Here is a 14,975-nt window from a genome sequence, read left to right on the forward strand (position 1 = left end):
GCCAGTGGCAAAATGGAAATTACAGTACTGCTTTTGTCAGGCTTGCTTGGCACTTGTTTGGTATCATTGACTGTTTCCCCTCAAAAGAGAAAAATATTGATCTATGAGAGGGGAAAAAAAAGAGGAAAAATGTGGCATAGTCAGCTCTCTGTTGGTTTCCCCTTTGGGGTTGTTTCAGCTACATCAATCTAGTATGTCGAGTTGTTTAAAATAAAAATAGAAATAAACCAACAGTTATAAAACAGATGACTAAAGAAGAATTGAATGCAGAGCTAAGAGTGTTCAAAGCTGGTCACATTTTGACATTTTTTTGCTGATTGCTATCAGCGTGTTCCTGTTTTGGCTTAAGCCCTTAAAAATGACTATCAGTGCTTGTTAGTGTATAAAAATAAAACTCCGCAAATTGGACAAGAGACACACATTTTAGCCAAACTTCTAGAATGTAAATTTCTATTTTCAAAGGAATAAAAAATTGAAAACTTACTAAAAAAAGAAAAAAAAAACTGATAACATTTTTAAAGCAAAACTTTGGTTCAGACCCAATAGTTTCCATGTTCAGACACTAGGAGGCAGCACCTGCTTTTCCTAAACGTCCTTGGATATAACGCCTTAACAGACAACTTTCCTTGATGGGCCCTTGGCTGTACCTTGGCTAGTCCCCTATTTACTTTTTTTAACATCTAAAATATTCTTTCTGTCATGATTTGTGGAGATTAAGATCTGAAGAGAAACATCATCTCCTGGTCAGACCCTGTACTTCAGTGGAGTCAGTGGCTGAAAATTGGAGTGGGTTTTGCTGCAGTTCGGCTGCCCTTTGACAGGGAGTGGCCATTTTGAATGGCTACTACTGTAGCTTTGTTAGTCTTTGGATAAAATAAAAAAAAGTCCTAGTTTAGGGCTATAAAATAGAAATTAAAAACATAATAAAGATCCTACCTGTCTGATAAACAAAACAAGACAGCAGTGTGCATCACAAGCAAAAACAAGCATTGGTGTGCCAGTATGGTTACAGTAAATTAATCAGTCCAAACATTTGCTACGTTTAGTTTTCCACATGTTCGTCTTCCTCCATGTCCTTTTACTCCAATAACGTCATTCTTCTGTCTTCTGTTTGGACCGAATCTCTAACAGGTGTATAAATAAGGATAAGAAACACGACAACATTCTGGGTAAAACGCCACAGTTATGGCATTGTCCTCACAGCCTGCATAACAAGAAGTCTGAATAGACCTTTTCAAAAATGATCCTTCAGTTTTTCAGTTCCATTACGAATTTTCAAAAGACTTCTCTGTCTTTAGTCTTCGTAGAACTTTGAGTCGCTGCTAGGATGTGTTTTTTTTTTTCTACTTGTCTTGGTTAATGAAAACAGAGAACACAACTGACAGGTAGGAAAGTTGTTCTATGTCCTTCATGGAACGGTGTTCAGATCTATTGCTTTTTTTTTCAGTGCAAGTGACCACGGTGTAGAGCTGCACACCCTCGTTATGCTCCCCACAACCTTGAGCCTTACTGTCTTCCCGTTTGAGGGAACCCAGAAAAAGATGGCGTCCAATTTAAAGTGAGGGAAGAACAGTGACAGAGGCCAAGGAACTGACATTGATTTGTTTGAAATAAAGAAGAACTAGAGGGACACCTCTGTGGGTGGTGCTATGTGCCGAGTCTGAAACGCGGGACCTCAGAGAGGCCTTCTTGGTCTGTTTCTCTGTCTTCTGCCATATCCTTCTCAGAGTCCAAAGAAAATGTCCTGCCCGAGTCACTGGTGAGGATTTTGTTGAGCCGTCGTGTTGAGACGGATCCTGAATCAAATGCGGCGCCATGTTTTCGGCCCCTCTCTTCTTCAGGCAAGCTCTCTGTGTCAGACTCGCCTTCTTCCTCCAAGGTCAGAACGAACTGGAACTTCTCAGCTGTGGTGGAGCCTGGGCCGCAGCCGGTTGCGGAAGCTTCCTCCAGAGAGCCGCTCTCTTCCTGCCCATCTGGGCTGGGTGAGGGGCTTCGAGGGATCATGCTCTGATACCATTCTCTGTTGTCCTCCAATGTGTCCAAGATCTCCTGAGCATCAGGATGCACCAGGTCAGCCCACGTCTCCCAGAGTGGATGAACGATGTAGTCGATGAAACCAACCTGAAAACGAACCCAAAATGTTAGTCAGTTTTTTGCACAGTGGAAAACACTCAATAAAAAAATGCGTAGGTGTCTGACTTTGAAAAAGTCCGTCAGCAAATGTCCGTTAGCTTAAAGAGGAAGTCTGGTCATATTCAGAATTCAAACTTCTGAAAGTACTTTAAATATTAAATTATTACATACTGTTCAATAAATAAGTGTTTTAAATAAGAGTAATTTTCATTTAAATGTGCTTTACTGGAGGCATCCATGTTTGTGACGTCACGGTGCGGTATCGGCTGTTGATGAAGTCCCAGTGCTGTATCTGGTGTTTGTCACAACGCGCTATTATCCAAGTCATCTTGAAAACGTTCTTCTTCCAAATGTTGGCTACATATTACATGTTTTTTCTCTGGCCAGAAGTTCGATGGCAAATCCTCTCTCTTCAAGTTGGCGATCCAACGACCAACCCGTCCGTGGAGGATCAGGAATCAGAAAGGTGAAATAACTCTCTTTTTTTACTTTTACCAGATGTATTCCACCATCCAGCTGCCATGCACGTGGGCATTGTCAGTTTCACTATAGCTCTGGTGAATTTCAATGGTGAAGTCCTCTGGAAATCTTCAATAACTGTTGATGATTGCAGATGCGTCTAGTAGTTCCAGGCAGTAGTGGAGCGACAGTGACGTTGGATGTAGGAGTTTGCCCTGAAATCGAAAGATTGACGGTTCAAGCCCCGACTCCGACTTTCAGTGTCGTTGTGTCCTTGGGCAAGACACTTCACTTGCATTGTCTACTGATGGTGGTCAGAGGGCCCGGTGGCACCAGTGTACGGCAGCCCCGCTTCTGTCAGTGAGCCCCAGGGCCCCCGCACATACACTATATTGCCAAAAGTATTTGCTCACCCATCCAAATTATTGGAATCAGGTGTTCCAATCACTTCCATGGCCACAGGTGTATAAATTCAAGCACCTAGGCATGCAGACTGTTTTTACAAACATTTGTGAAAGAATGGGTCGCTCTCAGGAGCTCAGTGAATTCCAGCGTGGAACTGTGATAGGATGCCACCTGTGCAACAAATCCAGTCGTGAAATTTCCTCGCTCCTAAATATTCCACAGTCAACTGTCAGCTGTATTATAAGAAAATGGAAGTGTTTGGGAACGACAGCAACTCAGCCACGAAGAGGTAGGCCACGTAAACTGACGGAGCGGGGTCAGCGGATGCTGACGCGCATAGTGCGAAGAGGTCGCCAACTTTCTGCAGAGTCAATCACTACAGACCTCCAAACTTCATGTGGCCTTCAGATTAGCTCAAGAACAGTGCGCAGAGAGCTTCATGGAATGGGTTTCCATGGTCGAGCAGCTGCATCCAAGCCATACATCACCAAGTGCAATGCAAAGCGTCGGATGCGGTGGTGTAAAGCACGCCGCCACTGGACTCTAGAGCAGTGGAGACGCGTTCTCTGGAGTGACGAATCGCGCTTCTCCATCTGGCAATCTGATGGACGGGTCTGGGTTTGGCGGTTGCCAGGAGAACGGTACTTGTCTGACTGCATTGTGCCAAGTGTAAAGTTTGGTGGAGGGGGGATTATGGTGTGAGGTTGTTTTTCAGGAGCTGGGCTTGGCCCCTTAGTTCCAGTGAAAGGAACTCTGAATGCTTCAGCATACCAAGACATTTTGGACAATTCCATGCTCCCAACTTTGTGGGAACAGTTTGGAGCTGGCCCCTTCCTCTTCCAACATGACTGTGCACCAGTGCACAAAGCAAGGTCCATAAAGACATGGATGACAGAGTCTGGTGTGGATGAACTTGACTGGCCTGCACAGAGTCCTGACCTCAACCCGATAGAACACCTTTGGGATGAATTAGAGCGGAGACTGAGAGCCAGGCCTTCTCGTCCAACATCAGTGTGCGACCTCACAAATGCGCTTCTGGAAGAATGGTCAAAAATTCCCATAAACACACTCCTAAACCTTGTGGACAGCCTTCCCAGAAGAGTTGAAGCTGTTCTAGCTGCAAAGGGTGGACCGACGTCATATTGAACCCTATGGATTAGGAACGGGATGTCACTTAAGCTCATATGTGAGTCAAGGCAGGTGAGCAAATACTTTTGGCAATATAGTGTATATTTGGGCAAAAATGGCCGCTCCCAGACTCAGCGATAGCAACGAAAATAATTGTTTTGAAATTTTTTTACTTACGCTCAGTGTATTAGATCACTATTAGTTTTAGGCATAAATAATGATCAATTGATTATTCCTTGCTGACCAGACTTTTCCTTTAAGATTTGTACTTGTTCCGTATTGTTAATTCATACATACATGAGACATAAAATCTTTTATTTGTGAGAATACAAGTTAATAAGTTATGGATACATGTTACAAAGTTGCATTTGGACAACAATACAGCAGAAATCCCAAATGTACGAATATGAATCTACAACCGTTGATAAAGCTGTAACACTCCCTCCCAGTTGATATCAGTGATTCACTTGAAAGTTGAATGAAAACCTCGACTGTGTCTGAACCACCATGGTTGCACACTACTTTTCAAGGTGCATTGTGGGAAATTTTGAGTCCACTACTTTTTCCTCCACTGTACATTCAGAGACTTATACAAAATGGCATAACCATTATGTAGCGCTTCATGTAAAGGTTAGGGAGGATGTTTGGACACAGCCCTCCTTTCAATGAGAAGAAAAGGAAGAAGATGGGAGCAGAACCAGCAACTGAACTATATTATAACTGTATAAGCCTAGAGAACAGTAAAAAAAAAAGGACATGATGTTCGGTTTACGGTTTTTGTTCTTATCTCATTGTTTAAAGGGCTGTTAGCTAACATCTTTTAGGTGCATTACCATGACCAACTGGTAGTGTAAAAGCTTCATAGCCACCAATTTACGATTCACTTTTAATCTGTGTTTCTTTTTAGCAAACTTGTGATTTCTACTTGTAAATTAGAGATTCATACTCAGATTTGTGATTTGTAGCCATTAATATATGATTTCTATTTGAAAATTTCAGATTCGTATTTGTAAAATTTGTGATTTGTATTCGTAAATTCGTAATTTATGCTACAGAACGTATGATTCCTACTAGATTATTTATGATTTGTATTTGTAAATTTATTTATCATACTCTTTTAAATTGTTAATCCGTATTGAAAATATGAGATATGTTTAGTAGATTTGTGATTCTTACTTGTAAACATTGATTTTTTTCCCCCCAGCTTTTATTGTCATTACACTGTGACGAGTACAGTGCAACAAAATGAACCCCCTGGATTTAACCCATCTATTTGGGGAGCAGTGGGCTGCCATTTTGCTCAGGGACACAGAGTGGAATTCTGTGCGAGTGGGTCTTGAACTCAGAACCTCTGGATTCCAATGCTATAACCACTAGGCTGCCACTCCGCTTTGTACCTGTTGCATTGTTGCTCTGTAGCAAGTATTTTCGAACGAAAATACAAATCTTAAATGTATTCACACTAACCTACACAGTGGAAAAACAATTTAGAAATAAGTAAAATTTTCTTAAATTAAGTGTATTTACCCTTAATTTGAGTAGGTAAATGAGGTAATTTGCCAATGGAAGTAGTATTTCTACTCTTAAAATAAGATAATTAGATAAAATGCACTTGAAATAAGACAATGCAGTTGTGTTTTCCTATTTTAAGAGTAAATTGTCTTGTTCCATTGGCAAAATGTCACTTTTATCTACTCAATCAAAGAACAGATTATTTTAAGAAAAAAATACTTATCAAGATTTGGATTTTTTCCAGTGCATTAGGATATTTAGACACCTAAGCATTTGTTTTTGTTGACAGTTATCTAACCCCATGCTAAGTGTCCCTAGCATGCTTTCCTCTACCATTGAAGGCTCTCTACTACATACCTGATTCTTCTCTATGGAGGCATTGTGTTTGTCGCACATGGGGCTTATCTCCATTCCTTTGTCTCTCTCTCTGTCCCCCTGAGTGAAAAACTCCACCATGATGCGATCAGTCCACTTACGGTACAGTTCAAGAGGTTTGGTAGGGTTGCTTAGGTCTGCACAGTGCACCATGTTCTGAAGAACCTGCATTTAGAAGGCAAAATAAGAATGAATTAATAAACTGCCACAGATCCCAGCCAGCCTGCGAGCTGCTTGTCCCATTTCCACCGGGGAAAAATTTCCCAAAGCTGTGATTTTCCCCATTTGTAGACACCTGAAAGTTAGTTTTATGATCAACGCTTGTTCTGCTCTAGCTTGAGCTCCACTCTATGTAAATCATGTTTATCATGCTACCTCTCTTTTAAAAGCTCTTCCCTGCGATGGAAAATATATATTACATCAGTTTTGCTTGGATTTATTTGAAGCACTGAAAGAAAAGATCTTAAAAAAGAGTTTAAATGTCAAACCAAGTGTATTTAGCCTAAATGTGAGCAGGTCAATAGGGGATAGAACTGGTATTTTTGCCCTTAAAACACAAACATTTGATTTTGAAATAAGATAAGCTTATTTTTCATTGTAAACTTAAATTATCTTTATCTGCTAATATCAAGGGACATTTTTAGAAAAATTGGCTCACTTAAATTTACGTTTTTGCAATTGCAGTTTCCAATTTAGGGACATCAACTGCTTGACAGAGTAAATCGTCACTTGTTGACATTGTGATCAAGCTGTGTTTAATCTTTTCCAGCTTTTATTGTCATTGCACTGGCAGAGTACAAAGCAATGAAATTAACTCTCTGCATTTAACCCAAGCAGTGGAGGCTATCATGGGGCGCCCAGGGAGCAGTGTGGGGTTAAGGGTCTTGCTCAGGAACCCAGAGTGGCAGTCCATGGGAGTTGAAATCAGAACATCCGGTACCCAAGCGCAATGCTCTAACCACTAGGCTACCACTCCCCACAAAAGATACTACACTTGATCTTAGCCCAAAGGCCGAGAAGCAATATGTGTTGTTATGATAACACATTTTTATTAAGATCAGATTTACAGAAAGCCTGTAGATACTAAATAAAGTGTGCCCTAAAATAAAGCCTTGGTGAACGCCACATGTAATTTTTGTGGTTTCTACTGTGATGTTACTTAAAAGGCCTTCAGTTAGGAATAGTGCTGGACCAGAAAGACAAACCCAATTTTCTTGGTGCTCTAATAGAATAGAGTGATGCTGGTGAAGATTCTCAGTCATCCAGGTCATAGTCATTCCAAAAACGTAAAAAAAAACAAAAAAAACGCTGGACATTGTTTACAAGTTTGAAGACGTTTCTCTTCCGATCCATTAAGCTTTTTCAATTCAAAATTTCAGAAATAGCTTTGATTTCGAGGCTTTATATAGTAGCCCAACAAAGCCTGGTTTCAGCTTAGAAAAAATGCAAATTGAAACAGATAAATGGGTCCACCCCTTGGAATGGGGGTTGTTTGGCTTCTTTTGTTAGCCTGCAACGCACCATACCTGTATATGTCTCAGAAAGGGGGGTCGTTTAAGGGAATTGTTGGCCTGGCTGAATAGGCGAGGTCTTTTGTTCCCCTGTAAAGGGGTTAAAGCTGCGATGATTGCAGGAAGGGATCAACTCAATTGCTGCATTGTAGGTTTTTGAAAGATGCAATGTGAGTCCACCCCCCTCTGTTTAAGGTTGGTTTTTCTTTCTTAACATAGATGGCTTCCTTCACGCCCCTCTCAAACCACCTATTGTCTTTATCCAAAATGTGAAAATTTTAGTCCTCGACAGGACCAGGCAAAGGACAGGTACGGGGCATTGCAGGCTAGCAGAAGAAGCCAAATGACCCCCATTCCAATGGGGGGACCCGTTTATCTGTTTCAATTTGCGTGTTTTCTAAACAAAAACAAGACTCAAACTCAACACTACAGGTGCTGGTCATAAAATTTGAATATCATGAAAAAGTAGATTGATTTCAGTAATTCCATTTAAAAAGTGAAACTTGTATATTATATTCATACATTACATACAAACTCATATATTTCAGATGTTTATTTTGTTTAATTTTGATGATTACAAATGACAACAAATGAAAATCTCAAATTCATCATATCAGAAAATTAGAATATTGTGAAAAGGTTCAAAATTGATGGCCCCTGGTGCCACACTCTAATCAGCTAATTAACTCAAACCACCTGCAAAAGCCTTTAAATGGTCTTTCAGTCTAGTTCTATAGGCTACACAATCATGGGGAAGACTGCTGACTTGACAGTTGTCCAAAAGACGACCATCGACACCTTGCACAAGGAGGGTAAGACACAAAAGGTCATCGCTAAAGAGGCTGGCTGTTCACAGAGCTCAGTGTCCAAGCACATTAATAGAGAGGCGAAGGGAAGGAAAAGATGTGGTCGAAAAAAGTGTACAAGCAAGAGAGATAACCGCACCCTGGAGAGGATTGTGAAACAAAACCCCTTCAAAAATGTGGGGGAGATTCACAAAGAGTGGACTGCAGCTGGAGTGAGTGCTTCAAGAACCACCACACACAGACGTATGAAAGACATGGGTTTCTGCTGTCGCATTCCTTGTGTCAAGCCACTCTTGAACCACAGACAGCGTCAGAAGCGTCTTGCCTGGGCTAAAGAGAAACAGGACTGGACTGCTGGTGAGTGGTCCAAAGTCATGTTCTCTGATGAAAGTAAATTTTGCATTTCCTTTGGAAATCAAGGTCCCAGAGTCTGGAGGAAAAGAAGAGAGGCACTTCATCCACGTTGCTTGAAGTCCAGTGTAAAGTTTCCACAGTCAGTGATGGTTTGGGGTGCCATGTCATCTGCTGGTGTTGGTCCATTGTGTTTTCTGAGGTCCAGGGTCAACGCAGCCACATACCAGGAAGTTTTAGAGCACTTCATGCTTCCTGCAGCTGACCAACTTTTTGGAGATGCAGATTTCATTTTCCAACAGGACTTGGCACCTGCACACAGTGCCAAAGCTACCAGTACCTGGTTGAAGGACCATGGTATCCCTGTTCTTAATTGGCCAGCAAACTCTCCTGACCTTAACCCCATAGAAAATCTATGGGGTATTGTGAAGAAGAAGATGCAATACACCAGACCCAACAATTCAGAAGAGCTAAAAGCCACTATTAGAGCAACCTGGGCTATCATAACACCTGAGCAGTGCCACAGACTGATCGACTCCATGCCACGCCGCATTGCTGCAGTAATACAGGCCAAAGGAGGCCCAACTAAATACTGAGTGCTGTACATGCTCATACTTTTCATGCTCATACTTTTCAGTTGGCCAACATTTCTATAAATCCTTTGTTTTTATTGGTCTTCAGTAATATTCTAATTTTCTGATATGATGAATTTGAGATTTTCATTTGTTGTCATTTGTAATCATCAAAATTAAACAAAATAAACATCTGAAATATATGAGTTTGTATGTAATGTATGAATATAATATACAAGTTTCACTTTTTAAATGGAATTACTGAAATCAATCTACTTTTTCATGATATTCTAATTTTATGACCAGCACCTGTATTTCAGACATTTTGATTTGAAAAAGCTTCCTGGATGGGAAGCGAAACGTCTTCAAACTTGGAAACAAAGTCCAGTGGATTGTTCCTGAACTTTTATTGGAAAGGATAGAGTGTTCTACAGTGTTGAATGAGGCACTAAGGTCCAATAATACCACCACTGCTGTTCTCCCACAGTCTGAATTTATACGGATGCCATTAAAGCATCGTACAAATATTTAGGGCTCTTCAACTGATTTCACATTCTGTGACATTAAAGCCACAAACTTCCCTAGATCTTTTTGGGTAGTGGGGAGGGAGGGGGGGTTATCACTGACTGACAAAAAAGTGTATAACTATCTAGCGGAAATGTACGTGATATTTCTATTTCATGTCACACACATGTTGATTTATCACATTAAAGTTAGATTTCCTTCTGTCTCACCTGTATGCGATCCGAGTAGTTGTCTAATAGGAGGACACCCAGACTGGTTACTTTCTTTGTCTCCACCATAGTTTTCAAATCTGCTAAGAGGTTCATGTGTTTAGACATGTCAGTGGCCAGCACCTGCAAAAAAACATCAATCAGATCCCATTACACCCAATGCATTCAAATAACTTTGAAAAAAAGTCTTAGATGAGGTATTTTTGTATTACCATGTCAATGACCATTTTGCGGAGAGACTGTCTCTGTTTTTTGCTCAGGTTCTGGAAGATGTCGCAGTTGTCCTCCTGCAGAAGCTTAAAACCCACAGCCAAGTGATGATTCTCCAGGACAGATAAGTCATTGTACATCAGGGCCAGCTCGGAGTCTGAATGAGACATAAAACAACCGTCATTGACACGAAGCCTTCCACACGCTGCACCTCATCAAACGTACTACAATGAGCACTGCAAGGGCAAAAATAAAACTAACACAAAACAAGTGCATAAGACCATAGACATTACTGCTAATTATTGTCTATAAATTAAATCTGAAAAAAAAGAAATAACGAATGGAATGCCATATAGAGGATATTTGAAGGTAATAAAGAAAAGGTGAGTTTTCATTTAAATCTTAAACACCGAACATCCCCTTTATGTCTAAAAGCCTGGTTATCGTCCCGCAGCAGGGTGTCGCAGTGAGCTTGTTGCAGATATTTTTGATTTATGCCCAATATTGAAGCGTGGTCTGCGCTATGTTATTCCATGCCACAACGCAAGAGGGACAATCAGGAACTAGCTGTGGGTCTAGATACGGCCGAGGCGGTGAGGAAGTGGGGGCAAGTTTGTGCGACAACGGAGGGACACGAGGGCCAAAAAGAGCGGGGATCCAGGTGGAAAAACGGTCCCATCTCGCTCTTCTAGCTGGTCCAACTTCACGAGTCATTTTCCACAATGGCGGTCATACAAACAAAACAGGCCAGTAAGGTACCAAACAGGAAATATGCATAGTGTAGAGAGGATGTAGATTTGACCAATCACATGCCTACTGTCTGCGGTCACCTACAGTTTTTGAGAGGCGCAGCAGTGTCTGCGGAATGGACGGCAGACCAAACCAGATGAAAGTGCGCATTCAGCGTCTGCTCTGCCGATAATGCAAGCGTATAAGAAGAAATGTGCTGTTTACCTGTGGAAAAGAAAGAAACAACGAAAGAAAAATGTCTGAGGACTTCAGTGTTGAGGAAGAGCATGAGTTCTTTGGAATACATTGGATGAGCAGTATGGAGGAATATTGACACGTTTTTTGTGGACTTTTATGGACCTTTCTGCCTCGGGCACCATAGACCTCCATTATTTGAATGTCAGCAGACAGCAAGAAGCCTCCCAGATCTCCAGATGCATTTGAGATATCAAAAAAGTACTCCAGAGTGTTGTTCAGCATGGGGGTGAGTAGAAAATGAAGGCTAATCATGTTTTGGGTGTACTATTCCTTTAACTGCGACACACGCAGACGACCTGGTTTCTGAGTATAAATCAGCCTTTATTAGGGACTGGTCCCATTTGAGCTCACCATTATCCCCCCCTTGCAGGCTGAAGCACTTCTGTTAACTTAAAGCAGTTTGTTTTCTTTGCACATGTTTTGTAGTTTAGCATCATTTATGTGATTACGAGGGTTTTTTATTTGCATTTTGTGTTTTTTATTTGCTCTTGGTGTTATGTGATTGCACCATTTCTCTTGTGCATAGTTTACCTTTGCAAGTGTTTTCCATATTAGTCAAAATGTTGTGTTTGTAGTATTTTTTGTATTAGCCATGGATTTATGCATTTGAAGTACCATTGTAGCATTTTTGGGCCATTGTAAATAAACAGAGTGAAACTATTTAAACTCTACGGAAGAGGATTAGGGCCACTGGGAAAAAAAAAAGATAACTGATTTTTAAATTTTATTTCAGTTTAGTATGGGAAAAATTCAGAATTCTGACTTTAATCTCAGAATTCTGACTTTAATCTCAGAATTCTGACTTTTTTCTCAGAATTCTGACTTTTTTCTCAGAATTCTGACTTTTTTCTCAGAATTCTGACTTTAATCTCAGAATGTTGGATCTTAATGTAGATAGGCACCATGAAGGAAGAGATGTGGAGCACTCAGCTTCACTGACAAAGATGTGAGTTGTTTGAGGTGGCCAGTGACACATTGGTGGAAAATGACGGAATTAGGCAACTTTTTACGAATCCGAGGGGTCCCCTCATTAATGGAGGAGCAGAAGGTCATTAAAACAAGAGAGCTAGTCTCTAAAACAGACATGACTATGGCTTGATGCTAACATGTTTGTTATCTGTCAGAATTCTGAGATTAAAGTCAGAATTCTGACTTTTTTTCCCCATGTTTAAAATAACATGAAATTTAAAAATCAGTTAACTTTTTTTTTTTTTTCCAGTGGCCCTAATCCTCTTCCGTAAAACTCACTGGTGTTGATGAGGAACTGGTTGGAAACTCCAGGGTGATCTACATCATGGATGGAGCTCGCAAACAGCGCAGCCAGGATCTCAAGATCAGTAAATACGGCCTTAGACACAAAAACAAGAGGAGAATCAACATGCATGCCTGCTAACAATCGTCATGGTTGTTTGTTAGAGGAAGTTTACGTGTAGCTACCTCCAGAGCAGGCGTGGACAGCAGGACGTGTGTGGACTGCACCACATCTGCTGCGTGGATGTTGTTATGGTAAGCCACGTCAGAGTGGTAATGATCCTCTAGCGTCATCATGAAGTTAATGAAAAGATCCACAGGAATCTTGAAGGTTTTCAGCAAGTCGCGTTCCTACAGCAGCAAAACAAGCAGACCCTCGCTCAGTGGACATGAAAATAGAAATATTGGTCAAAAAGGATCTTTAAAGGAGTCATACAGTAGCAGCCATTCAAAATGGCCTTTCCTTGTCAAACGCCAGCCGAACGGGAGCCCACTTCCCTCCAACTCCCAGCAAAATCCCCTCCAACTTCCAGCCACAACTCTCACTTTTTTTTTTACTCTGACTCCACCCTTTCTCTGAATTACAGGGTCTAACCCAGGGGCGGAGCTAGATGGGGGGCCAGGAGTGGCCATGGCCACCCTTAGCCAATAATTGGCCACCCCTACAATTTTCCCCCTCTAATACAGATGGTGGCAGCAGTAATACTCTCAAGTGGAATTTTTAATTTTTCACATATTACTTAAAATTTTTTCATGTATTCATCATTTCTTGACAACAAAAACACTTTGGTTAATTATGCACATTAATATAGCAACATTAAAGATAAGTACAAAATTCATGCTCTTTTCAGAACTAGATTTTGAGTTATATGGGGTTCAGTGAAATCATAGATAAATAAGAATTTTAATAAAAACGTCTTAAATAATCAATTTATGTAGATATTAGTACTTGAAAATATACATTTTCTGCTAAATGATTTATGATAAAGAGACCTGGACTTTTCTATTGTCAATAACGATGGAAAAGATGTTCGTCCCAGAATTCTTACCTGAAAGAATTGTATCCACTATACCTTTTATCTAGAAAGCACGGATCTTTAAATATACGCATCTGTTTGTTAGCAAAGGCTGTAGGAAAGTACAGTTAGTCTTATCTTTGGCTTGACCCTCAGGTTCTGGTGCCTATCCTCTTTCGGCCACCCGAAAATTTTCAGCATACGCTGCTGGTCTGACCAGAGGTCTTAATGTCCACATATTATGACAGAAAGAATATTTTAGTACAAATATTGATGTTTAAAAATGAATTGTAGGGAACCAGCGATGGGCCCATCAAGGAAAGTGGGGACATTTTGAATGGCTACTACTGTTAACTGGTTTTCACTCTTACAATACGTTTGAAATCTTGGGGGAGTGGCGGCCTAGTGGTTAGGGCATAGAGCTTGTAATCCTGAGGTTCTGAGTTCAAGATCAACTCCCACAGACTGCCACTCTGGGTCCCTGAGCAAGACCCTTAACTCCACACTGCTCCCCAAGGGGATAAATGTAGAAAGCTCATTTTGTTGCTCTGTACTTGTGACAGTGTAATGACAATAAAAAAGCCGAAAGATAAATAAATTGTCTCTAAATTAATGTTTATTTAAATTTTTGGGAGAAAATAAATGAATAGAGCTTAACCGGATTCTTTTTATAAACATGAGAGTTTGAATTGAGTGTATGCACAGTCATTGTGAATATTGCCTTAGCAGCTTTGGCAGTTAGCCACGGTTCGTTTACCATCGTTTCCTGGTCTCTTAGACAACAGCTAAAAAGTTACACAAGCGGCAACGTTTAGCGACTTCCAACAGGTGAGTCGCTGATCGTTGGAATCATCCATTCTGGTGGAATAGAGACAGGAGTGGTGATAGCTGGACGGGCTACTGTTAACACCTTCCTATGAGTGAAATCATCACCAAAATAACTCTGTAGAAACTTTGGTTTTCTGGCTTGAACAAAAAGCCCACATTAAAGAAAAGAAGAAAAAAACAACTTTCAAACTGAATTTGGGGTTTTACTAAAGCTAAACACAAACACATTTTTTAAAGATACAGTGTGTAACTTTTAGCGACATCTAGCAGTCAGACTGCAGACTGCAGCAACATGAACATCTCCCCCCCACCGATTCTTCCCCCCCCCCCAAACAGTACGGCGAGCATTACGGGACTAAATGTTTTCCACGACGTCCGCATCACCTACCTTCTCAAGTGATGAGGTTTGTTTACATAGATAATTTTACAGATAGTATTTCATTAATCTGTGTAGGGTATAGATTTCATGTAGACTTCAGATAATAAATATACCCGTTATTTTTTCTACATCGTTGTGACGTTTTGGCGATCTCGCAATCGCTAGTTTGAAGATGTCTGCCTCCATGGCTGCGAGACCCGCTCCTATGTAATTATAAATAACGAATTCTAAGACAACGCAAATATTAAGGTTAAGAGGCTGAGCTCGTAGATGATGATAAATAACATAGTTATGTATAATATATTACATTTCTGACTG

General features: G+C 40.7%; 1 pseudogene; it reads right to left on the reverse strand.

The window, feature by feature from the left end:
- Window positions 1–1,315: 1,315 nt before the first annotated feature.
- The window catches only part of LOC119782540, a 106,966-nt pseudogene continuing 93,306 nt past the window's right edge, over window positions 1,316–14,975 (reverse strand).

The sequence above is a fragment of the Cyprinodon tularosa genome, unplaced genomic scaffold (genome assembly GCF_016077235.1).
Source record: "Cyprinodon tularosa strain WSP-4 unplaced genomic scaffold, ASM1607723v1 ctg195, whole genome shotgun sequence".
NCBI classification, from domain to species: domain Eukaryota; kingdom Metazoa; phylum Chordata; class Actinopteri; order Cyprinodontiformes; family Cyprinodontidae; genus Cyprinodon; species Cyprinodon tularosa.